Genomic DNA, 24,559 nt, shown 5'->3' with positions numbered 1-24,559 from the left:
AGACAACCCAGGGAGTGCTCTATTGCCAGTGACTTGGCTCTAGAATGACTTGGCAATAGAGATTCATGTCTACGGGCCCGATTTATTGTTGCCAGGCATTACAATGCTAGTTGAGAAATGGGTCCAACCTTCTGCAATAGTTTATTCCCTTTTATGTCTAAATTTTTATGAAAATTTTCATTAACATTTTGAATTCTGAAATCTTTTGAACAGTTCCATAGCGGGTCAAAAATGGGATATAATTTTTGTCAGATATTTGGTTCATTCCCTGCCCCTCCCCAGCCTCATCAGAATTTGAAATTTGGACCCAAATAAAGTCACTGAATTTTTAAATGTCAAAATGTATTGACCAGCTCAACCCTGCACTTATGCAGCCATTTACACCAGTGCAACATGATTGCAAAGTGGGTGACAAGAGGAAATGGAGAGCCTTATTCCTCATATATCGCCTAGTACTCAAAAAGATTGATGGGCTTCATCTGAAAAGCTCAAAGAAATCGGAGTTGCAGCAAGGGCTGGGAAGCAAATACAAACTAATTTTGCAGCTGATCACTGACAGGTAACTAAACTGCCTACGTCATATTCCCAGCCCATGAGCTACATGCCAAGCAAGGCCATCTCTGAATTAAGTGGCCTGATTGTTTATGTTGACTGGATTTTTCACCCTCAAAGGGTTGTGAGCTGATAGCCTTCCTTGGATACTCATGGTCCATCAATATATAGCATGGTGGTGTGAGAGAGTCCAATTCTCAGTAATGTGGCCTGGCACCAGTGCCCACATAAAAGAGACTGGAAGACTATGATGAGGTATGCAGACTTAAGTACTATTTTGCAAGTCATTTACTGCTAATTCATTTAGGACCAAAGCCTCTGGCCCAAATAGGGACAGAGGAAGGCCCTGAACATAGTGGATCTGGTATTATTTTGCTGTGCATAATAAGAGAAGGTACGGAGACATCTTGAAATTATATTCTACAAATGCTCTAACTATGTGCCAGAGGGAGCATTCCGGAGCAGCCTGGGAGCACCAGAGCATTGCCAGTGGATTCATGGCTATGTAGATCCACCAGCTAATCTCCTGTCCCATGCATAGCAGCCATACAGCTGTGCAGCCATGCTGTGGGCTGGCTTCATTCCTTCTTTGTGTAGCGTAGACTCTCATTCGCCTGCCCACCACGGAGCCTCTCTGCAAAAGCCTGTTTACTTGGGCTGTGAGTCAGGGAGAAGATTTGGCCCTGATTGCAGGTTTTGAATTCTCCAAACAAGGCAGCTGCCTCCTTCCCTATTCTTTACTAGTTGTGCCTGCTGCACACCATCAGCACTCAGAGCAGGGAGGAGGAGTGGAGTAGACATCTGAGAGTAAGGAGAAGGGAGGAAAAGGAGGCACTTACATGTGTAGCAGCAACAGCTGAAAAGGCTTTGGAGCAGAGATGTTGGATTGCTGCTGACTACTGTGGGCTGCTCCCACACATTGTAGGGACCCCAAGCACCATGTGAATGGGATTTCTGCCCTGGAAGATGGCTTCTTATTTTGCCTAGATGAGGGTCAAAACCCCATTGTTTTAGAGAGCACCCAGATACGCACAGTAGACCACCTGGCTCTACAGGCTCTGTTATCATCTATCACATAAATGCAGTGAGAACCATATTATATTTAACCAAAAGACAATGATGGCTTCTAAAGGTTTATTGCTGTCTGCCGTACACACTAACATGTACATACATTTATAAAAGCTTAAATTCAGTGCATGTTTTCTGAGACCAACTATGTTTTAAACTGATAGACTGCATCTGCTCTGACGTGCTGTTACTGTTTATCTCACAAATGCTAATCTAGTATACTGCCATGAAAAGCTCTTAAAAATATCTCTTTTCCATGACTGTACCATAAAACAAGTTAATTTGCATTAAAAATACACATAAAAACACTGCTGAAAAGGTAACTTGCCCTGCAAAAAGAAGAGACACTCAAGACTACTGCTCAGTGTACAACATGGCCAAGGTTTTCAAAAGGACTAATGATTTTGGGTGTTTAAAGTTTTTGGATTCTTAACTTGAGACACCTTAAATGGTCCAGCAATTTCTGAAAATCAGGCCTCTTTAAGCTTTCTCAAGTTGGACACCTAAAAGCGGAGGTACCCAAAAAATCACTCTTATGATGCATCTCCACTACTGGAGGTTTGCCACCATGGTAGACCCTTCATTACAGTCTTCTATTAATCAATTTGTGGATGAATAGTCATTTTGATCCATCCAGGATACCACATTGTCCATGCAAGATCTTTTTCTGTTTCGTGTTCTTCTGCTATCAACTTTCCCTTTCACTGGCTGTAAACATGCATTGCCTGCTGAACCCTTTAAAATGTGCCCTGCAAATTAAATCTCTTTTCATCAGATCTCTGACTAGCATTTGCTGAATTCCAGTCATCTCCAAGACTTTTTCGTCGGTTACTCAGTCAAGCCATGAATTTTTCAGAACACCACCATCATCCAAAAGATTGTAGTTTCTTATTAGAGATTGTTTGAATGTCCATGTTTCTCAGCAATAAACTTACATTTGGTCTGTGTTAAATTAAGAGTTGGAATTCAGTCTGCAGATTTATGTCCCTTTTCATCAGATGTTTATTCTTCCAGAATGTTTCTTTTGCTCTTGCTATTTTGGTGCTGGAATTCTGTATCCAATCATCATCATCTTCTATAATGATACTTCCGAAGTAGCAATAATTTCTCATTTACTGTATTGCTGTGTCATTCGCTGGAACCTTGCATGTTTTCCCAGGATCCTTGCATACCACCATAGTTTTGATCTTGGCCACATTCAAGTCTAGACCATATTCTTTGGCATATTTATATATAAATCTCCATTAACTTCATTAGACCTTCTTCTGAATCAGTTAGCAGTACTGTGACATCTGCATGGTGAATATTATTCACCCATTTTTCCATCATCTTAATACTTTCTTCCGTTTCTTCAATTAATTTAATCAAACACTTGCTATAAATGTTGAATAAAGTCAGTGACAGTATACAATCGTGTCTCATTCTTCTCTTGATCTCTATTAATTTTCATCTGCCATTACAAGAGTCTTCTGATTCCAGTATAATTGTTTTGTTACTTGGTGTTTGTATCCATATTGTTTGTTTATTTCCTTATCAAAAACTTTACTTGTATTCAGTCTTGAAGAACTTGCAAAAGTATCATAGAGGCATGCAATATTAGGCTGATTGTTCTGAAGTCTTTACGGATGATAGATTAGTCTGATATTCAGTTTCATCAATACCAAAGAAGTTACAGAAAGTCAAACGCTATCTACGATGGAAACTTGAAGCTCTGAGGAATCATGAGATGCAAAAATCACTATTAAGAAGTAGTGTTGTGGCTCATTAGTGAAAAGCAACATCTGAAAGCTGCTGTCAAAGAAGCTGCAGATAAACATATAGGGAAGAAGTTAACAGTGTTGAAATCATTGTTCTGATAGATGAAAGGAGAAAAGTTAAAGCACAAAGATTGACAACAGAAAAAGAGGAATACCGAAGACTAAATACAATTACAAGAATAAATGCAGATTAGTAAAGTCTGAATGACTGACTGAGAAATGCAAAGACATTGTTCTCTGTATCCAGTTATTCAAAGTGAGATATATCTAAAGATAAGACCCTTCAATTACAAAAGAAGGTGACCAATATGACTCTTATGGACAATATTCAACACACCCTAAAGACAAGAATGAAAGATGGAGAGAATATATCAAGGAACTATATGGTGATGATAGGCCTGAAAAAAATTCAGCTGGAGATTAATCTAGTAAACCTGCCTGTGATGGGGTGGACTAGACCCATAGGCTATCTTCTGGAGACCTCAGGGTTCTGCTACACCCATCCCAAGAAAGGAGCAATGGAGAGGTCCTCCAAATTGCCTGGAATGGTTGCTAGGAAGCAACCAATCAGAGGGGCTGCTGGAATGGCCAATCAGGGGCCAGTAGGGTCATATAAAAGGAGCTGCAGAAAACAGAGCAGCAGTTAGTTGCTGCTTGGAGCTGGAGAAGAAGAGACTGTGTGCCTGGCTGAAAGAGCAGCAGGACCAAAGCCAGTCTGCTGGCAATGACCGGAGGAGTGAGAGGCTCCTGACTGGCTGCTGGTACTGAGTGAGGACTGAGCCCGGGGAGGGCCACAGGAAGATAGTGTCTCCAGGGAGGAAGCACTGGGGAATATGGCCCCACACCAGGGCCAGGACTACTTAAAGGCCGACACCACCAGGGGAGACACCACCAGGGAGACACCACCAGGGAGGTGCTGAGATAGGCCCTGGTGGGCTGTATACCCCGGAAGGTGTCTGTTCTGGTTCACATGCAGACAGTGTGAGTGACTCAGCCAGAGGTCTGAGTCGCTGGGAAAAAAAAAAAAAAACAAAAAAAAAACCACACACACTTGAGAACTACTGAAAGGGGTCACCAGAACTAAGAGAATGCAGACACACCCAATCAGAGGGGGCACTTGCAAGAGGTAGGCACGGACCCCGTTACACTGTCAATAATGCTTGAAGAAATCATGGTAGCAATAAAAAGACTTCTGAATGGAAAAGCACCAGGTTGTAATAGAATACTGGCTGAATTGTTAAAAAGCACAGATGAAAAATTAAAAACCCTGTCAGAGACAATGAAGACTATGTTTGAGACAGAGACTTGCCAGAAGACTTTACAACCTCAGCATGTATCCAAATCCACCCAGAAGAACAATGCTATAGATTGTAAAGATTACAGAACAGATAAGCCTCATGTCACATGTCAGAAATCACAAGTCACTTGAAAATCCCAGGCCATTTGCTTTTGACACCATTATTCCCTCCCAGTCCTCCATTTTTGTTTCTCTCATCTTACAGTTGTATCTTGGCATATTGTAAGTTCTATGGTGCAAGAACTAGGGTTTTTGCTTTAAAAGTGTGTTTAGTGCTGTGACCCAGGAACATCTTGATCCAGCTGGAAGAGGGCACAGGAGGTGCATAGAGTTTTACAGGAATCCCCTGGATCGGATGAATGCCTCTTAAGTTTCCAAAAGGTGGCATGTGAGGTCTCTGCCAAAAACCAAGAGCCCACTGGTCATAACCATTACAAAATACATGTAGAGCTAATGTTTAAGGAATTCTGTATCTGTACTGAAAATAATGTTCTTAAGGTATGAGAATTAAGACATGTCACCAGAAGGTGATAAAAATGCTCCTGTCAAATAGGAGGGAAGAGACTTCTCTCTCTCTCCAGCTGGTTACGTGTGTATTCTCAATTGTATGCTTCACAATGGATGCCTAGCTACAGTCCAAGTTCAATGCTAATCAAGAGATTGTGACTGTAGCGGAGTGAGCACCTGCTCCAGCCCTGAGGGGGTTGGAAAAGCCCTGCAGAGGGCTAGGGCTGGGGAAGGGAGCAAATCCCCAGCTGACTGGGGGAAGTGGCTGCAGCTGGAGCCACGCCCCAAAAAGACTAACCCGGCCTTATAAGAAGGCCAGGGCAGGCAGAAGCTCAGCAGTCTCTTCTCTAGCTGTGGAGGGAGACAGGCCTGGCTGCTGGAAGGTTGAGAGGTACCTGGGAGTGAAGCTAGACTAGGGAAAAGCCAGAGGAGCTCCAGGCTGGTGACTCCCCAGGCTGTAGGGCCTGGTTCTAGGCCCATAGAGGTACTGAGGGTGGAAGAAGGCAGCAGGCCAACCCCCCCCTTGCCAGTGATTAGAGGCATACACTGCAGTCTGCCCCAGGGAATGGGGGCTAGTTGGTGACTGGCAGTAGCCTTACACTAAGGCAAGGTGGGGATAGGGGGTGGGTAACCCTGAGGCTGAGGGGTTACTGCCAGAGGGGCAGCATCCCAGAGAAAGGGGCACCAGGGTTCGGGAGGGACATGGGGCCAGCGGTAAGGTGGATCACTGGCCTGCAGAGGGTGCTCCTGGGTCGATGAGCTAATTCCTGGAAGAGACCAGCGGGAGGCACTGCAGGGGTCTGTCCACACATGCTTACAGTGACAGGAAAGAGGCATATAGGGGGAAAAAAACAACCAACAGGGGGCATCCTGATTATAGATAAAGATGCTGGATTGGGGGGAGTAACTTGGGGCACACAAAGAGACTTCCAAGATCTTTTCCATTGAGGAAGCAAGCTGACAGCATGACTTGTCTCATGAACAGTAGATCACAGCCAAGTCTGGCTGTAAAACGCTTGGAGGCCTTTAGGGGAGCATTGCTCTATAAGATATGAAAGAGAGTCTGTGTTCCAGAGTGCGAGTTATGATTTCCTTTTATATGTCACCACATGTTCCCAATATTTCTACTTGCAATGCTATCATTTGAAACTCTACTCTTTGCTAAATCAACTTTTGCTTGTTTTTGCTATAAACAGATCTAAGTGCTATGTGTTAAGCAGACCTGTGACTGGTGTAACTGGTTTGCTGGGCGGTACCATTCCTTTGGGAACAGCAAATCTGTCAATTCTGTGAATGTCCAGTAGATCAGGGGCTGGACGCTCAAGGGAGACACGCCGAGGTTGGAGTGTGCCTATCATTAACCTAAAGAGAGACAGTGGAGCCTGTGTAGGCTAAGAGGGGGAGTTCTTGTGGCCGGGGGGCCAGGGAGGGGGGGCAAACGGTCTAGGGAGCTGATCCATGGCAGGCACAGACAAGGCTCCCTCATTCTAAGGGCAGGTGTAGCGAGGTGCCTCAGAACCCAGGGTGCTGCCCTCTGGGAAGTGTCAACTACTTACTAGGCCCTGATCCCTCCTGCTGTAACTCCTACAGATGCAACTAGTGTGCAGATGCTTAGACAGTTAAGGGCTTCTCCACACATGAAAGTTGTTTTGGACTATTCATATCTGCATTAAGTGATCCAGAACAACTGTTGTGTAAGCAGAAGGTCCACACTACCTTGTTATCCTGGGCTAAGCTACTTCCCTTTGGGACCATTGTGTCTACACAGCACTGTTTAGAAATAAGCACTCAGCATTATGTGCAGACATTGCCATGGTGCAATGCTCCTCCACTAGGCTCTGTGCATTCTGGGATCTTTCTTGCTGCATATTGTGGGATAGCTGCCAGAAGGCACTGGAATTCTGAGACTGAGGAAGACTCATGGTGGCAAAAATTCAGGATGTCAAAGGCCATTTTCCTAGAAATCTGTGCAGAGCTGGGCCCAAAGCTGCAACATCAGCTGGACAACCCATGTGAGAGCTCCCCTCAGCATGGAGAAGTGCATGGTCAATGCCACCTGGAAGCTCGCTACCCTGGAGTGCTGCTGGTCAGTAGCTAACGGGTTTGGTGTTGGTAGATCAACCACTGCTGGAGCAGTTGTCATGGAGGTGTGCACTGCTATCAAGAAGGTGCTCTCTCTCTCTCTCTCTCTGGGTTGTAAGGCATGGCAACGAATAGGTGGTTATTGATGGATTTACATGATTGAGATTCCTGAATTGCATTGGGGCCACTGATGGGACTCATGTGTCTATTTTTGGCTTTCCACACCTGGCATCAAAGTTCCCCAATGGAGAGGTATTTCTCCAGGGTTCTTCAAGGACTAGTTGATCACCCTGGAAGGCTCCCCATTACTAATGTATATTGGTCTGGACAGGTCCATCCATTGTTTTCCAGCTTTATACATGCAGTCACTTGTCACTATCACTTGTGTTGCAAATATTGGGGTAAGTTTAAGTAAACAAAGTTCTCCAAAAATGATTTCACAAGCACAAATGGAGGCTACATAAAAGTAGCTTAAAAAAAAAAAAAGTCAGCCATCCAAACTCTTCCAAAATTCACAGGTGTTCTGATCCTGTGTTTTGGTTCAGACCCATCTCTAGTTTAAACTGATTTTTCATAGTGCAGTTTAAAACTAGAAAGGGGAGGGGGAACCAGTGCATATGCCAAACTTATTACTGAATTGCTGAACTAAGATCTCTAGCAATACTGAGACCCAAAAAAAGACGTTTTCTTTCAAGCAGTAGCAGACATGATTCTCTATGCACCAAATAGGAGATTCAGAATTGCAGCTCTCCCCATCCATTAGTCATTATACCACATCCCTCCCCATTGTCATGCATCATGCTCCTCTGCTGAGAAAATGAGGATGCCATGGGACTCCTGTTTGCTCTTAACTGACAGCTTGGAGACATTTTTGTATGAGATCATTGACTGTTATATTGAGCTACAGAAGAGTTTGGGGTTTACAAATATTTGCAGCTTTACAGTTATATAAAATACTTTAAAAACCTGTGAGAACAAAGAACACTCTGCAGGGATCCCACTTTCATTCTGGCTTCAAAAGGCTCATTTAACTAGGCCTTGAAATACAGTGCAATTTCTAAATAAAGTGCCTGCCCTGTACTCTCTTCAGCAGGTCTCCAGTATTATAACATCTCTCAGGTCTCCAGTAGTTCATTCAGAAGCACAAATACAAAAAACAGCTGATACCAGTACTTACTAATCACCTACTTCAACCTCTGCTCATCTCAGACCTACTGGGACTGACATCACTTCTGGGACTGACATCACTTCCTGCTTTTTAACCCAGAGAACAAAATGTGCAGTACAAGGGCCAGAAGAACATACTGATGCCCTGGACTGACACCTGTGTTTGAGACCAAGCTGATTCCCTATTCTCCTGGTACTTATTTGGGAAGAGACAACAGTTGTATCTTGGCACTGTTTTACTGCGTTCTATCCGAATTCGCATTATATCGGGTCACTTTATATCAGGGTAGAGGTGTACTCTGATTATGTGAAATTCAAGCCATAGATAATGCGGCATTTCTGTCAGGGGAAAAAACACTACTGTAATGTGGTCCAAAAGAGAAAGGTGGGGCCACAATCCAGCTTTTATTATCCTGGCACACTTAGTCATTAAGGGTCTGCCATCATTTCCTTTACAGATGCCCATTTTTAAGAAGTATCTCTGTCCATGCTATTAATTTGTTTCTAGCAGGCATTCAAGACTTCACTATGGGAACAAATATTTTGTTCACAAGTTCAGTTAAACCAGTGGGGCTGATGTAACGGTATTGGTGTACATAATAAAGATTCCTGGTTAAATAATCTTTTTCTTTGGTCTCTCAAAACTCCAGAATCAACTTTGCTTTTTAAAACTGAATGGTGACCATTGCTCCATAATAAAGATCAGAGGCTTTAGGAATGCTGGGGAAAACTTCTATGACCCTCATTATATGATTTATAAACATGTTTGGCCCTCATTACCACAGGATCTGAGCACCTCCCAGACTTTAATGGATTCATCTCCACAACACCCCTATGAGGCTGTAATCATGATGTTACAGATGGGAAGCTGGGGTACAGAGAGACTGACTTGCCCAAGGTCACAAAGGAAGTCTGGGGTGGAGAAACCCAGGTCTCCCAAGTCCCAGGCTGGTGCCCTAACCACTGGACCAGCCTTCCTGTCCAGTATAAAGACAACTCCAGAGTTCACTCTAGAAGCATTGTTTTCCTGTGTACGTGCAAGAAGGAGGTTCATATATTTTAAGAATAGGTCCACACTCAGGGCTGGATTAACCTTTTGTGGACCCTAGTGCCCAGACTGTGACCCCAGCCCCTGGACCATGGCCCCGCCCCCGCTCTGTTCACACTCTGCCACAAGGCCCCACTCACACAGGGAGGGGAGCAGAGAGGAGCGAACAGGGGGTGATGGGGTGGAGAGGAGCAAATGGTGGGTGGGGCCTTGGGAGTCCCCACCCACTGTTTGGGTGGGGCCTCCTCGAGGGGAGGAGGCCGAGTGGGGACGGGGCCTTGGGCTGGAGAATGGGGCCATGGTCTGGGCGCCGGGGCCCCTTCTGAGTGTGGGCCCGGTGCCACTGGCACCATTGTAAACCCAGTACTGTCCACACTTATGGTGGCATCTAGAGTACAGACACTGCATGCCCAGCTAACACAGGTATCAAGAACAGTGTAGATGGGGAGGCATGGGTTAGGCAAATAGAATGGAGTGCTCTACACAACTGAACCCTAGGGTATGCACCCTACACAGCTCTCTACATGCCTAAACAGTGTCTCCCATGTCAACATTTCTATTTTTAGCAGTGTAGTGTTCCGCTGACTCCCTGCTGCTGAAGCCTTTCCCCACCACAGTGAAAGACTCCAGCAGCAGGGAAAGGCTCTGGCATAGGGGAGCTCATACCCTACATGCTGCCCCAAGTGTAGGCAAGGTTTAAATCAATCTTCTTCAACTCTCACTTAAGTCACTGGAAAGAATCCCATTGACTTTTATGGGAGCTGAATAGGTCCCACAGTGTGGAAAGAATGAACATCTCCTGCAATCCTTATCCAGGTAAAACTTATATTGGTTTCTGTGGAGTTTTGCCCAAGAAAGAACTGCAGGATCTAACTAACATGTGAGTGGAATGACATTAATGTTAGCAGGATCATAGGAATTAGAGAGGAAAAAGACCTGTTAGACTACTGGGCCCATCTCATGGTCTTTGCAGGATATAGGAAAGGAGAGATCGGATGTTTCAAACTTTCAAGACAGCAAAACCTCATGGTCAGCGCTATTAAAAAGAGCAGCAAATATCCCTGTCACTGTCAGTATTGACAGTTATCACTTGGACAGGGTCTTCTATCGCACATGCACCAGAGGCACTTGCCTGCTTTGTTGAGGCTTGAAATTGGATTAAACATTTGGCGGGGGGAGGGAGATCCCTTTATTCTCAGATATTCCTGAATTGCTCAGCCACCTTCTTGATCACTGAGGGTTTACGCCCCTCGTTACAGGGCAGCACAGCTGGGGTCCACAGGATTGCCCCTGGTCACAGGGCAACATGGCGTAGTGGCCAGAGTCCATAGAATTGCCCCTGGTCGCAGGGCAGCACAGCCTAGTGGCCAGAGTCCATAGAAGTAGCCCTCGTTGCAGGGCTGTGGGACCTTACTACTGGCTCAGCGGGGGAGTCCTACTGAAACATGCTGAGGCTTACCGGGAGCAAGGTACCAGTCCAGCACCCCAGGTCGCTTCCTACCAGCTTGGGAGTTGGGGTCTCCCACGAGTCCCAGGGTCCTCCACGGGTGTCTGGGTCCGTTGCCTCCCCTGGTTCCTCCTGCAGTCGGGGTTCGTGCTGGTCCGTAGAAGCCTCCGTTCCCAGCAGCTTCAAGAGTGTTGGCTGGTCCTCTGCAGGAGCTTCCCAGTTAGGTCCTTCCCCTGCGGCCGCCAGCCCAGACTGAGCTGGGTTCCCTCCTTTTATACTCCCTGAGCATTTGGAGCATGCCCAGTACTAACGGGGCGGGACTTCCACCATTAGAGCTACTGGCCTGACGCTGCTGGGGCTAGTGCGGGGTGGGGCTGCTCCGTCACAATCACTTATCTGAAAAAAGGAGGATTATGAGTCCGAGTAATAGTTGGAGAAGTCATCATGGTCATTTCCAAAGGAGTGGTTGAAACTGAGCATTATTTTAGCCAGGTTAGGACTCTCCTCCATCAAAAGGAGAAATGACAAACAGCATAGTGCGTCACCATTCCTTTTCATAAACAACGAGGTAGGGTCCTGCCCGCATGTCACGGGCCTAAATCTTCACAGAATTCCATGTACATTATGGGGCATTGTGAAACCACGTTAGGCACCCTCTTCTTCTTACCCCGTGTTCCTGCTGCAAGGGTGACTGGCTCTAATTCAACAGAGGAACACAGAAATGGTCAAACTGGATCAGACACAATGTCCATCTAGTCCAATATCCTGTCTCTGACAGCAGAGACAGTGCTAGCGGGGGCTTGTGAGGGCTATAACAACAACCTGAACTGGGGCAGTTAAGTCGTTGATCCAGCACCCATTCACTCACTGAAGAAAATGGAAAGATCCTCATTGACTTCAATGAGCTGGGGAGTAGGACCCTATTTTGCAGCATCTGTAATGTACATACACTGGCTTTTTTAAAAAGCATACTGCAATGGGCTTCCCCTCCCTTTGTGCCCAGGTTGCAGGCAGGTATGGCATAAGAGAGAGGCTGGGGGAATGGGAAATGGAAACCAAGTGTTCTTGTTTTGGGTCGGAGCCACCTGTCATCAGCTCTATTGGCACAGCTGCGTCAGGGCTTTGACAGCATTAAAGTGTGTGGAATTTTTAGATAACGTGGTCTTCCCTCATTCCTTGGGATACTCCTGATATTACACTATGTATTATTTGATTAAAGGGACAATGTATATTTTTAAATCATATGCTTTAAACAAGCTCATACTCATGTTAAAGATCGGAGGTTCTATTAGTGCAAGTGAAAGAATTGTTTAATCCATTTGGCTTGTCCCATTTATGCTCTTTGTTTACTTTGTGCATCTCTTTCAGCTTGGACAATGAAGCCAATTCCACTTTTGTTTATAGTCAGTTTCAATGTAGGGCTCTACTCCCAACACCAGAGGGGAATGTGTTTTGAAGCAATTGTTTACATTTGAATTTAAAACAAATAGTGGAAACAGTTTGTTTTCAGTTTTCATTTCATAATTTGTTATGACAATTCATAACAAAATACAAACTGTTAAGGAAGAAAATTAGAAAAATTGGTATCAGCAATCACAACAGTCTGGCCGTGAGGGACACTGCTGGGAGAAGTAGGTCCAAGCTTCCCTTTGTAGAAACATTTCTATGGGGTTTAGATTTTATGAAAGTTTGCTTTTAAACACAAATTTGGGGTCAAGGTTAACTTGGTAGAGTCCCCTGATATGCATGTTTTGGCACATGTATTGTGTATATTGTTATTGCTACAGGATGTATTAGATTGTTGCATAAAGACATAGTATCTGCAAGATGTGAAGATCAGGCATTTTCACAAATGTTGAGTGTGCCAAAATATGCATTTCTCACTTACCCATGCAGTTTATACAGCAAGTAATACAAGTCCACAGTAAGTATAATACACTAACATTTGTTTACTTAACCCTCTAAGGTGCTTTTAAAAAGTTTTCATATTAGCGACATAATCACAGCAATATACGTCTTCAGGATCAAATTCCTCTAAGGTGCTAAGATTCACATGAGGTTCATTTAGGAGCAGCAATTTGTATGAGGTCTTCAAAGATTAAGTCATATTTATTAACAAATATGTTTTCTACAAGGAAAATGGCTACATTGAAAAGGTTAGCTTACCAGCCATCATCCTGGTGGCAGGATATAAAACCCTCCCTCATCGACCAGACACCCGCCCCAATCCAGTTCAGCCCTGAATTGCACAGCTGGGCACTGGGGTCAGTAACTTTGACATTCAGCCATATGTGGACTTATCTAGACTCTAGGTTCCTCTGTATGATTCGCCTTGATCATCTAACACACATTAAAATACAACTTGTCCTGGCTGTACTAGGGGTTTAAATCATGTTAGCTAACACATTTTAGATATGCACTTTTTATCCTTAAGCTTGTCTAAATGAACACTTACTACCTGGCATACCAACTCTCTATATGGACTCTGCGGCTGTGCACTAAAAGTTCCCTGGTGCGCGCAGACCTATTCATTAGTTAGAGGCTGAAGACTACATCTCTGACTATCAAAATTAGAAGTGGGTGAATAATTAACAATTTATTCAATCACATTTGTCCCTTTCTCTGTTTGCAAAGTGTCCATCCACCGATCACAACCTTCTCAGAAGTGTTGTTTCAAATAATTCATCAAATAATTTCTGTGCATAATTCTTGGTCTGTAGATTGAGTGCGAGCAGTTTGCTGCAAGTATTTAATATTCAAAATGTAAGATGTGCTGGTTAGTTTTGATTGAACACAAACATCATATGGTAACTTTCTGTTCCCTGATTGGATGAATAACTCATGTTTCTGGTGAAAATACTTGTTTATTATGAATTCAAGTTTTGTTGTTTATTCTCAAACATTTGCTTGATGTTTTCTGATTCCATGACTCATGTGCCAGTAAACCCATTGGCAGCAAGCAAACACAAGAAGCAGGTGGAACAGTCCAACAAATTACTGTAATATAAAAATTGGAATTTACTTTCATCAAATATTATTTTGCATCATTTGCTTAGCTCTGATTTCTCTGCTGGCACAACCAATTAAAGCTGATCTGTAGTGGACAAGCTGCTGCAATTGGTGATGAAAATGTTTTGGAATTATTTTTTGCCCCTGGAAAAAAATAGTCTTTGTTGCCTGGAATCCTATCACACTGGGCATGTGAATCCATAGCTTGTGATTTTATTTTACTTGTAAGATGTCTTGGAAACGGCCTTGTTTTTTCTGGGTAATGCAATGTGCCTTTGGGCTGCACTGTCACATAAGTGCAGCCAATATGGTGCATGTAGGGGAAGGACTCAAGGAGAAGATTCTCTAGTGCTGGACAGCAAGGATGCCTGGATGACTTTTTGTGTGTTTTTGTTTGTTTCCTCTTAATTCTATATGGCCTCTTCAGCCTTGGGGCATCATTGTCTTCTAAATCCCCTAACATGTCTAATCTATGTAAAACAGTACTCTGGAAAAATCAGATACTAGATTGCAAGCAACGCTGTAAATCTTCCATTACAATATGTTTTATTATATTGTTATGGCAAAAGGTGCTCATAAACAGTCGATGTATAAGCACCTAGGGGGAAATGTCCCCAAAAGAAGACTAAAGATACCATGCAATAATTAAAGCTGATTAAAAAATAAAATAAAAGACAGAACTATTTTCTGTCAGAATATAGTTCTGTCAAAATTGAAAAACTTTGTGAAATCATGTAGATTTTGCTGAAGTTTCATGTAGGAAAAAACAAAAATGGGAACAAGTTTTGATTTTTCATTTTGAAACAACTTTTTCTTTCGAACTCTTTTGATTTTGTATTATAATAAAATATACAATTGTAAAAGATCAACATTGAAATGTTTACATTGTTCCAAAAGATTCCCCCCATCCCCTGAGTTTTCTTTTGTGAAGAATTTCTAAATTCCGAATCTGAACAAAAACAATTCTGAAATTTTGAAATCTTTCACAAGACAGAATTTCCAATCTCTGCACAGCTGTTCAGGGTATTGTGGGATCAAAGCTCTCTCCTTTTGCCTGGCAGGTGAAGCTCTGAGGTTCCTTTGTGTCACAAAGGGAGGGTGGAAGCCCAGGCTCCCCTTTCTAGGCCATGTGGTCTCTCCATGAGTAATCTTGGACTAAAGGTTTTCAAGGTGTAAAACTCAAGAGGCCTGGGGTGAGAAGAGGAACACTGAAACCGCGAGAGAGTCAGAGGCACAAGACAGCTATTTCTGAGGACAGGGCAAAGATGCCTTACCTGAGGTTTCTGCAAGGAGAGAGTTTGCTATTTGTTGTATGTTTGTGGAAACAGGACTCATGTACATTTTGTAAATGAACAAATTACACTAAGGAAATATGTGACTCCGCATCACCAGTGCTCCACATGGGGAAACTAACCTGGAAGAACCTGGATTGTGCTACTGCTCAGCAAAGGGCCAACAATAGTATATACACATAAATATCCCTCCACATACACAGGTAGTAGAGGCACAGGGCTAGAGGAAGTCTCCTATTCTAAAGGGGAAAAACCCATGTTTGTTTCAAGACGACAAGGAGCTAAACTTAGCCTGGATATAAATTGGCACAGTTGTAGGCTCCTATAGCAGAAATGAATTTGGCCAAGGTGTGTAGCTTTGGTGGAATCACAGCTTCAACGAAAGCCCTCTATTCCAAATGGGAATAAAGTATACAAATGTAAGGCAAACAGTGTAGAAATGCACTTTCAGAAAAAGGAACACCTGATATAGCCGGTGGGATCAACTCCACGCTCAGGCTTGCCAATGAATTTCTGTACACAATGCGGCTGCAATGTGGGTCTGTAAGCATGCACCATATGAAGTATTGTTTAAATACCACCTTGGGCATCCCCGAGAGTACCTCAGGTATGGTATGATGAATAAATAAATACTGCACTTTAGCAGGATAAGTCACCAAATCAGTGGATTTTTCTAAAGACAGGGCTGTGCTGATTGCGCTGGATTCTTCTCCCATGCTGATGTAACTCCATGGCTCCATTGGAGTTACCTGTTATTTACACCAGTGTGGGCAAGGCCAGGATCAGGTCTATATAATCTCCTGCAATATGTATTTTCTAAATAACTGGGTGCACTCAGAGAAGCCTCTTGCATTTATGCAAAAAGCAGGGTGCTGGGTAAGGTATTAGTCTGTCTACTTTTGCATACACTAGGGAGTTGTGTGGCAATCGCTTTTCTGCACAGAAATCCTTTGTCTCTTGCTAACATGCAGAGGTTGCATCCTGTGGGTCCCTGGCTAGCAGAGGGGAGTCTCATTTTCTCCCTCCTCTCTCTCTCTCCTCCCAGGACATCTCCCCTCCTCACATCTGTTTTTTTCCCCATTTGGCTGCAGCAAGCCCCATTCTGAAGCGGCATTCACAGGAACAGAGGAGACGATTGGAACTACAATTACACATTGTGTTGAAGAATTCTGTTTAATATCACTTAAGCACAAAGCATAATAGGCCAAATTCTGCTCAGTGACGCCAATGTAAACCTGGAGTATCTCCACCTGTGTAACTGCACAAGTATAATAGAGCAGGCTTTGGACCACCTAGCTTAAATCACTTTTGAAATGTGGGTACAGTTATGGATCTGATTGTACCAAGTGCACTCCTTCGGTGGACAGGCCCAAACATTTACCCTCTGTTTCATACATATTTTCATTCATTCTGCCTTCCTCATCCCTGACTAAATCTGCCTGTCCCCCTGACACAGGGTTCACTCACCACTCTGGCGCCTCCTGCTGGTTGTCTTGGGAATTAGTACTGCTCTCCAGGGTGCCCTCCTCCGGTGGTGCCTCGCCACCGTCAATTTTTGTTCCAGGACCTGCGCCACTACCCTCCGGCTGTGCCACATTCTGTGTTTTCCCCCGTTCTGGGGGATCTGCAATTACTGTCCAGCCACTTCCCTCAGTGGCAACTGCAGTCCATTGTCCGGGGCTGCTTCCCATGTGGCTCCAGCACCTTCTTCTGCTCTTACCTCAGGGCCTTAGCCTGCAGGCCCTACCAGCCACCCAGGAGCGATCTCTAGCTCCCCGGTCCCTGCTTGCAACACTGAATTGTGCCTGGTGCTGGCGCTCCTTCCTCCTGCTAGGAGCCTGGTCTTCTCTCCTCGAATGCCAGTCAGCTACTGAACTCCACTCTGCGCTGCACCCCCTCTTATATGAGCCTGCTGGGCCATGATTGGCTGCTCCTCTCAGCCCCTTTCTAATTGGCTGCCTCTGGCGCAGCCTCCCTAGGGCTGCTTTTAACTCCTTTTCTACCAATGAGGGGCAGCCATGCCATCACACCCCACCCCTCACCCCAAGGGGAACTGACACAGAGTCTTCATTGAAATCACCCATCACGGTGACCCAACAACAGTAGGGACAAACCCAAAATATGAAGTTTTTACATGGTCCTCCACACCTCAAGGAGACAGCACAGCACTATGGACAAGGCACTGGATTGGGACACAGGAAACCTGGATTTCTTTACCAGCTCTGCCACCGACCTGCTCAATAGCCCAGGGCAAGTTACTCTCTCTCTCTGCGCCTGTTTCCCCTCCCACCTTTTTGTCTATTTAGATGGTAAGTCCTTTGGGGTGGGGTCCATCTTTGGGCAGTACCTAGTACAATGGGGCCCTGATCATACGTGGGGCATCTAGGCACTACTGTAATGCAAATAATAAATAAAGGTCATGAGTTCGTGAGCATGATGCTCACCTGGGGTGGCTCCAGGCACCAGCGCACCAAGCGCGTGCCTGGGGCGGCAAGCCGCGGGAGGTGGCCTGCCGGTTGCCGTGAGGGTGGCAGTCAGGCTGCCTTCGGTGGCATGCCTGCGGGAGGTCCGCCAGTCCCGCGGTTTCAGCGGCGGGGACACCGAAGGCATGGGACTGGCGGACCTCCCATAGGCATGCCGCCGAAAGCCGCCTGACTGCTGTGCTTGGGGCGGCAAAATACATAGAGCTGCCCCTGATGCTCGCTCCCCACTTGGGCTCTACTCCGTTCTCGAAACCAGGCAGGATATTTAAATACGAGGATTCTACTCCCATATATTACTTGACAAGGCAGCAGAGTCCTTGAATATTACCATACCCTGACTGTTCACAAGGAACAAAGCAGGCAAGAAGAGACAGAGGGCCCACATCATGGGGATTTGCTTCACAGATTTGCAAATTAGGAGTAAGCTATCAAATAGCTTCTCAGGGGTATAAACCACACAACTTCCATTGACTAATGGAGCTTGTGCTGCTAAATAATATCTTACATGCCTTTCATCTGGAGGATCACAAAGCTCTTTACTGACTTACAACCATATACAAAATAAACAAACTTCACTTCATCCACTGCAGCAGAGCCAGTGCTGAGGAACATGCAAACAGTGAGGTCACACTTGGGAACTTCCCCTCTCCCCTTTGTTGGGGGCAGCCCTTTGGGAGCCAACGCCCTGGGAGCTGTAGCAATCAAGCATTTATTTATTTTGATAGAAGTTGTTAGGGATGGGAGCGGGGGAATGTAGTGAGGGAGGGGTGAGCAGCAAGAGGCTCATAAGTGCGTAGAAGGGACTGAAAACAAACTCTAGGCAATTCTTACATGTCCTTTGAAAGTATAGACTAGTACTTAAATGCTGCCATCTTTGAGGTTGGATGCAACAGCTGTTTTACACCACCCACACTAACACCACTCAACACAGTTTAGGAGAATTAAGGAGGAGGAGTACCATATCCAACTGAATTTACTGTAGCTATGCAGAATGTAATAATTACCCAACTTGGAATTTAGCCAGAACATAGGGGTTAACACCCTTACTCTTGCAAAATGTATCATGGATATCTTTAACCACCAGAATTGGTCAGGTCTTGATTTTGCGTGTCAGCCAAAAGACCCCAGACTATGTAATGCTTTGAAAATGTATCTCTTAGTTTTGTTTCTAGGAGAACCACTATTCAATCATATCATATCCGACAGATTTATAGCATGAGTTGCAGCCGTAATAACAGACTCGTTGTCTTCTGCAGGCATCACTCACTTCAGATAGCTGGGAGGAGAAAAAGAAACTGAGAAGGATACAGTTGGATGAAACTGAATTCTAACATTTTAACAGCTGCATTATCCCAGTTGTTGGCTTTTTTCAAATTATGCACATTCAAGAATGTCTATTTTAGAGCCCTAGGAAACTCCAAATAATGACATGTGTGTTAAAATGCAAAGAATGCAAATGTGGTTATTTATTATTTGGTCTGTGGCTTCTCCTCAACTCTAAAGAAAAAAATTGTGCATAGCTTGTATTTCCCAGGTTGAAATAAAATAACACATTTGGTATTTTACACTGGGGGATTCCAACGTGATTTTCCCCTCAGTAAGGAGGACGGATGTTGTGATATGATCGTGTTTTAGGACCCAGCTGGGGCTTTGCAACAAACCCTGAGCAAAGGGCTGTGCATCACTAAGTTGTCTCAGAAGCAGGGCAAAAACCAAATACTGACCCACCCCTGTGGGGTGTGTGACATGCTAAGAAAGGGTGGATGCACATATCCCCCACACAGCAGGTGCAAATTTAACACTCCCCCATTGCTTTACTTCAGTATTTCTCAACCAAAGTGGGTTGCAATGCTATTTCCATGACAGGGAGACCAGAAAAAGGGGAAAATGAGAATCAGGGTATGTCTATACGTGGAACTGGTGGTATAATTTTCCACTCCAGGAGACATACCCATGCTAGCTCTGATCGAGAAAGCATGCTAAAAATAGAATGTAGTTATGGTGGTGCCAGCAGCAGGAGGGGCTAACTGACCCAAGTCCCTGTCTGATGAGATTCTAAGCATGTACTCAGGGCAGCTAGCACCTCCCACCACTTGCACAGCCCTGGCTACACTAGTTTTAGTGAGCTAGCTCCTTAAGAGCCTCCTCCAGCTGGAAACCACACCCTCCAGCTCCAAGTGCTGACATAGCCAAAAAGGAATAGGAAACAAGAAGACTGGAGAAACAAGTAGTTGCATAAAAGCCACTCAAGGAATGATAGCTTGTAAAAAAAAAAATCAATCCCAAGTGACAGAAAATTGGTTCATTTTTTAGAATCTAAGATTTCTTTTTTTTTTTCCCCCTAAGAAAAATGAAAAGCTGTTTCGACCGTCTTCTGGTTGCAAAGATCACTTTCCAAATGTAACAGCTACTGTAATTTGGTTTACTGAATATACAACATTGTGGAATGTGCAATTAATGAACTATTGCAACCTAATCTATAAATCATACTTGCTTTCAATAGCTTTTAAAATGTGAAATTGTCATTCAGGCCTACTGCATGCAAATGCTATCTTTGGCCATGTACAGCTCAATAATCTTAAAAAAATTAATAAAGTATATATTTACAGTGCTCCTTTTGGTTTAAATGTCACAAAAAATTCTAGAATTTGAGGGTTACAAGAAAATTAGTGGTTTGAGGATTAAGAGTGAGAAAGTTTGAGCAACTTAATGGAAAGAAGAATGGTAATTGTGGTTAAGGCACTAACCTGATGCTCAAGACTTCTGGGTTCAAATCCCACCACTTGTGGGAACTTTGGCGAGTTACTTAATTTCTCCTTTGCTGAATTCCCCATATAAAATGAAAATAATACTTCCTTCTCTATAGTGGTGTTGAGGAGAAATACATGGGAGATGCTCATGTACTACACTAGCAGGAGGCCTCCCAAGATAGTTGTATCCTCTTAGTGTACTTGGAACTGGTCGTCAGAGTCGCTTTCATTTTATTCAGTTTCTGATGGTACTTTGCCCATTGCACATGTGCCCCTCTGCAACCTTTTGCAAAAATGTCATCAAAACATCCTTGGGGATTTGTGGATAAGTTGTACCATTTTTTAAACAAAAAGAAACGAATACTAAATAAAATGGTCACTGTAGTTTAATGTGAAAGGTGTCTTCCAGAGAAAAAAACATTGGACTTGTGACCTTTTGACAATATATAAAGAAACCCTACAAAAAAAAATTGAGGAGGGAAAAATATTTTCTGCTTTTCCCCCCCCCAAGAAATTCAGGTCTTGCCTATCCTAGAAGATTCTGTAGAAAGTGGAGAACAGCTAGATTATGGCATCAAGAGCAGCGAGGAAGTGAAACCTGATTTACTGAGAGGGGAAGTAATTTGTATGCAGACTGTTAACAACAAAGAGATTCAAATGCCTACTTAACTTAAAATAACTGAAAAACAAGTTGAAAATAGACGTTTTTGTTTAGGATTCGCTACCCTCCTACCACTTCAATTAAAGCTCACAATTCACATTTCTGAGGCTCCCAACAAGTCTCCTAGATTAAAACTAGGGAAGAGCACGCTTTACATACTTGATTTCAGAGAGCAAGCAGAAATCAACCTTTATTGAGGCAGGGGAAATCACAACTTTTTAGGCCATTGTCATACATAATAAAGCACCAATAAGGGTACAAAATCCATTTTTCCCCTTTGAAGCTACAGCTGAATTACAAATGTAACTGCATTGGGCATATTTTTTCCTCCCACAAACCACTGTCAGCTTCAGAGGCTGATGCTTCTTTTTGATCTTCCACAAAATTTAGACGAAAACTCTGCAACTGAGATGGTCAGAAAGGAAACGACCAGATGCCCCATTACAAAGAATGTGCTATGCACTTACGGAAACTGATCTTGTGAAGTTAGTCTAGTTCCTTAGAGCACATAGTTCCTGTGCGAATTACAGAACTACAAAAAGCAAATCTACAAAAGTAGCAACTAAGCTCCAAATAATGACCGATATCAGGTTCCTGTTTATCAAATGCAAAGTTTTAAAAAACCCAAATGGATGTGTGTTCACTAAGCATATCTTTGAAAAAGATGTTAAAAAAAAAAAAAAGGAGGGGGAAAATGGAGTCTTTTTCTTGAAAGAAAGCAAGGGCTGTGATCTGGGCTCCACTATAGCTGCTTTATGGCAGCTTAGCTGCAGTCATGTGGCTGCACAAAGCTGGCTTAACCGGCCCTGTGGAATATCCACAGTGTACTGCAATTGCAGGTGTGACATACAGCTGGCTAACTGGCATTCCCATCCAGTCCCTGAAACAAGGGTGTGCGAGGAGAGGGATGAGATATGACAGGGGAAGGAGTGTGTGGCTAGAGCTCTCTGCATTCCGGTTATTCTGGGTCTGTGGAGTTGATCTACAGAGAGTTGGTCTACACTACTGTACATCAAATCAGCCCTTGGGTCTGCTCTAACACATGCCAGGAACAGGGCACCAAATTCCACAGGTACAACAGAGGCTTAAAGCCACATTTGCTTCCCCAACATTACCCCAAAGCAGGGCCGGTGCTACCATTAAGGCAAACTAGGCGGTTGCCTAGGGTGCCAAGATTTGGGGGTGCCAAAAAGCGGTGCCCCCAATTTTTTTTTACAGCGTTCCTACGCCCCCTCCCCGAGCGTGCGGTCACCACTCCACTTCTCACGCCTCCCAGGCTTGCGGCGCCAATCAGCTGTTTGGCGCCGCAAGCCTGGGAGGGGAGGAGAATTAGAGCGGGGGCAGTGTGCTCGAGGAGGAGGCGGAGCAGAGGTGAGCTGGGGTGGGGAGGGGAGCTGCCACGGGGGGGGGGGTGCCTCAGGGAAGACGGGGGGGGAGCTGCCGCGGGGGGGGGGGGGCACCTCAGGGTGGAGGGGGAGCTGCGAAACTAGGGCGCGAAACTTCCTTGCACCGGCCCTGCCCCAAAGCCACCATGGTTGCCTCTCCTGAGCTGCACAATTCTGAATTAGAACTGAAGTCTGTACAGAGAAGAACTTCTAGCATAAATAATCATTCTGTACCTACTGTGATTGGAGCTCAACAGGGGAATATAAAGGAACAGGGAAACAAACTATAGCTGCTGGGGAGGACCAACTAGCAGAAAGCAATTTACAAGGACCTCGGTGTTTTCCACCTGGAGAAAGAAGTCTTTATTTTTAACTATTACATTTAATTCATACCAAGATTAAGACCTAGATGAGAAGAAACTTTTGACTCACCAGGGTGATTTTCAGCTGCTTTTGTATGAATCAAATAGAAACCAAGACCAAAACTTCTAATAGCTGATCAGAGTGAGTTTTGTTTTGTTTTTTTGACAGAGCTGGGACGTGGGGAGTGCCTATGGACACTGTAAGTATGTTTGTGTGTCTACATAAACAGCTAAAAAGTTAACTGTCCTGTGTGCCGGAAATGTACTGTAGCTAATTACGCAGTGTTTCTCCCACACCCGTTCCTACTCCTTCAGATAGATGCCTAGTCACAGAAGAAGCATCCGATGAGCCAAATGTGACCCACACAGTTCTACTGAGTAGAGGGTGGCTTCCCTCATTTTCCATACTGAGGCACAGTCCAGGGAGACCACAATTCTCAGCATAAAGTTGCTGTGATGAAAATGAAGCATCACATGCCAGCACATTTAGACATATTTAAAAAAATGGAGAAAGGAAATTAAGAGTGATCTGGGTTTCCCAGGTACGGACACAGAGATCCCTTGCAAAGAGTCCCCAGTTTTTGCAAACAACTCTTACCTCAGACCTGACAAACTCACTACACCAAACATGTCTTACAGGTTATTTATCCATAAAGAGTAACATAAGATATCTACAGAAAGTTTGTAACTTGTCAAGACTCAATCTTTGTGATTATATATGTACAGGTAATATTTAAGGAATAATGTATTTATATTTTATATATGCTAAACCCCATCCTGTTTAGCTAGTGAAGCAAAGAAAAGCTCAATTGTTTAGCCTTGCTCAATCCCAAGACTTTCAATGGAAAACCATCAGAGGCAAATGCAAACAACCGGAACCACTTGAAGGTAAAAAAAAAAAAAAAGAAACAAAGAAAAAAGGAACATTACAACAAGACAGGGGCTATGAATAGAAACAAATAGGTTTTCTTGTGAAAAATTGGATCCTGGTTCCTGTGAAGCCAGCCAGCTCTGCAACAGACTGAACTTTTGGGGTGGGCTGGACAAACATACCTTATTAGATAGGAAAGGTAACCATTAATAAGTATAAACACAAGTTTGCATTTTATGATTTTGTTTTGTATTGTAACCATTTGTTTCCACCACTCACTCGTTTCTACTTAACTCTCCATTCTCTTGTAATAAAACTTCTCTTCTTTTTTTTATTTAAAGTGCTGTGTGGTTTAAGGCAAAACTAGTAAACTGGGGCACACTAATCCTTTGGGGGGCAGAGGATCTGGCATTCCTGTGAGTAGCCAGTGTCAAAGGCTGGATAGCATAGGGGAACGATTCAAAGGGACTCAGGGACTGGGGTACATCTCTTGTTAACCCACAAGGTAAAGACAGGGCTGGCATAACCCAGGGGAGCATATTTGAGTGGCTGACAGGCTGATGGAGTTAAGGGAGCTGATACCCAGCCAGGCACAGACAAGACACCCTCATGCTGGAGGCAAGGGGTAACAAGATGACTAATAGTTCTGGGTGCCCCAAGAACCATCAGCCGCTCATCAGAAGAATGACTTGCCAGTGGTAAATTGAACTCTATTTTTCAAAAAAGTGGACTGTAACTATAAGGCCCCAGACATAGTCATGTATTCCCCCACAGACATGTATGAAGACAGATATATAAAAATAGCAACCACAAATAAGACG

The 24,559-nt window shown here is 44.1% G+C and overlaps 1 long non-coding RNA gene across 1 annotated transcript in view; it reads left to right on the top strand.

Moving 5' to 3' along the window:
- The window catches only part of LOC135981634 (uncharacterized), a 69,653-nt gene extending 45,752 nt beyond the window's left edge, over positions 1 to 23,901 (top strand). Inside the window, exon 4 of the long non-coding RNA XR_010598752.1 lies at positions 23,037 to 23,901. This is a non-coding gene — a long non-coding RNA (uncharacterized LOC135981634). The remainder of the gene's footprint in view (positions 1 to 23,036) is intronic.
- The last annotated feature ends 658 nt before the right edge of the window (positions 23,902 to 24,559 follow it).

Source organism: Chrysemys picta, chromosome 2, assembly GCF_011386835.1.
Source record: "Chrysemys picta bellii isolate R12L10 chromosome 2, ASM1138683v2, whole genome shotgun sequence".
In the NCBI taxonomy this organism is placed as follows: Eukaryota; Metazoa; Chordata; order Testudines; family Emydidae; genus Chrysemys; species Chrysemys picta.
Note: the sequence above shows the minus strand (reverse complement) of the source record. Positions and strands in the feature narration are given on the sequence as shown.